Below are 2,503 nucleotides of genomic sequence, written 5' to 3' on the forward strand. Positions count from 1 at the left end.
CCCAACATTATGAATTTTAAATATATGCGACCTAGCTCTTCTTTAACAGCCAGAAAAGTTACATTGTTGTTCTTCTTCTTGAACTCATATTTTCATTTTCATTTCATTTCCATATTTCCATTTCTCCCACAGAATGCTATCTTATTGCATATTTTCATGCTTGAAAAATTTGTATTGATCATTACATCATTCTTTTCAACTACATACTTACCTAATTTTACTTTCCAGTAACTCTAAGGTCCTAGGAGTTATGTCTCTGGATGGAGTTATTGCTAAAATTATTAGTAGTACACTGTTGATCAAACAGTAGCTATATTACAAATTGACAACCATTTTTAAACATAAAAATAAGATTTTATTGAAAATGTATCTGTTAACAAAATGGAGGGGACTTTTTCTTTTCCAGTGGATTTGCAGATGAATATTATAGAGTGAGATTGAGTTCTACCCCAATTCTATTCATGCGTTTGACAAGGTTCTTATAAATGTTGAAGCATTTTGTTCACAAAATAAGTAGATGGGAATGTAAGGTTTTTGCTGTAGCCGTGTTACTCAATTCCTTTAACTCCTTTCAATTATATGCCAAAAACCATGTGATGACCTCTCATTTAAACTATTTTTTCTTCCCGTTGGTTGTCAAATGACCCTTTATTGAATTATGTTCCTTTGCAGTTCTTAACTAGCTGGGCATTCCACCTCACCACTGTTGTTGTCATTCATCTATGATGTCATGAGGATGACGGCAATCCACATCAGAGACCACAGACCTGTCAGGCCCCAGGATCTCTTTAATGGTTCCAGAGTATTCTCTAGCTAAAGATTGGTGTCTCATCTGCTGGGCAATGTTGACGATCTCATCAAAAGTGATGTTCCACCGTGCTTAATGTTTTTCTGCTTCTTTCTGTCTTTTGGTTGTTCCTTGAAGGCTTCGATGATCAGGACTGAGACACAAGGTACCACCTCAGTCTGGGCCTGTGTGTTCTGAATGGTCAGTTTCACTGTAGTCCTCAGACCCTTCCACTCCCCAGTTGCCTTTGAAATGTCATCACCAACCGTTTTTGGAGACAGACCCAGGGGGCCAATCTTGGGGGCCAGGGCAGACGTGGCACAGACTTCCCCACTGGTGCACCTCAGGTATACAAATTTGATCTCCTTGGGCTCAAAGTTAGGCAACATAGTGAGGTGGCTGGTGTCAGATAAACCTGGATTTCAAAGGACCGAAGAAAATTGCACCTTGGCCTCCTTCAAGCCAAATCTGAATGAAAGCCATTTAAAAATTGTTTTAGTGCGCTAGCAGGTGACCCTTTTGTTCCCCAGTCATCAAAGTCATTCCCTTTCTCAACACTAACACAGGCTTCTAATTTTCCATGTTTTGTGCACCTGGGGTGAATGTACCATGCTACGATGTGGAATTTGTGAGAAGAATGACTTTCTTTTTTTAAGTGGAAAAATAGCGATTGTAAAAAAGGGATGGAAAAGAGGCTGCAAGCATGTTCTCAGGCAGATAAGTTTTAGGAAAGTGTAGAAATGAAAGTTGAGAATGTGGAATTGATTCCCTTAAAACTATCCATGCTGTGTAGCACTACAGAGTCTTCATGTACGTGGGCAGAACGTGGTTATCCCAGTTTGAAGATTTCTGTTAACTAATCGAAAGGCATTTGAACAAAAATGATTGGAGAGCAAGAAAGATTAAGGCAGTCCTAAATAGGCTGGGAATGACACGGGTGGTTAAGAGAAGAGCTCTGTAAACCCTAACTCTGAAATTTACTAGCTGGGTATTTCTGGGCAAAATAACCTCTGCCTTCTTAATTCCTAGTCTAGAAATAAAAGCAATAATGATACCTACCTCATAGCATTGTTGTGAGGATTAAATTAATTAATATGTAAAGCACTTAGAACACTGCTGGACAAATAATCACTCAATAAATCATTAACATTAATACTAGGAAATGATTACATATGACTAAAAATGTTATATATGACTAACTCCTAAATAAGTTAACATTCCATATATACTTTGCTATTAGCAAAGCTAACCCATTTAATTTGTAAATTAAATGAAAAATATAAGTACCCACAGAAAGTATGGGGCAGAGCCAAGATCCTTGCCCAGAGTTTGCATGCTTAATGATCAAGCTCTGCTGCCTCTTGAAAAAAAAAAAGAAAAAAGGAACAAAAATAAATGGAACAGAAGGTGTATGAGTTGTAGTTATTCTTTCTAGGTCAAAGGGTAGCCTATGTTAGGCAAAATTTATAATATGCTTACTTTGGAGAGGCAAGAAAAATGTTTGATGTGTTCTCTCCTCATCTTCTATAATCACAGAAAGTGCCATTATTTCGATTTAAGACATTCCCTCCCCCTACACATAAACTAATTACTAAATATATCAACCACTTTTGGTGCTTAGAGGTTCAGGGGTTTTGCCTTGCTACTGTCTGGGGCTTCAGGCAGATCATGTTCAACAGTCCTATCTTTGTTAAATGAAAATTAGAGGTTTTTTAA

General features: G+C 37.5%; 1 pseudogene; it reads right to left on the minus strand.

The window, feature by feature from the left end:
- Nucleotides 1–675: 675 nt before the first annotated feature.
- LOC131754611 (large ribosomal subunit protein uL11-like) lies at nt 676–1,238 on the minus strand (annotated as a pseudogene).
- Nucleotides 1,239–2,503: the final 1,265 nt, after the last annotated feature.

This window comes from Kogia breviceps, chromosome 1 (assembly GCF_026419965.1).
Source record: "Kogia breviceps isolate mKogBre1 chromosome 1, mKogBre1 haplotype 1, whole genome shotgun sequence".
Classification (NCBI taxonomy): domain Eukaryota; kingdom Metazoa; phylum Chordata; class Mammalia; order Artiodactyla; family Physeteridae; genus Kogia; species Kogia breviceps.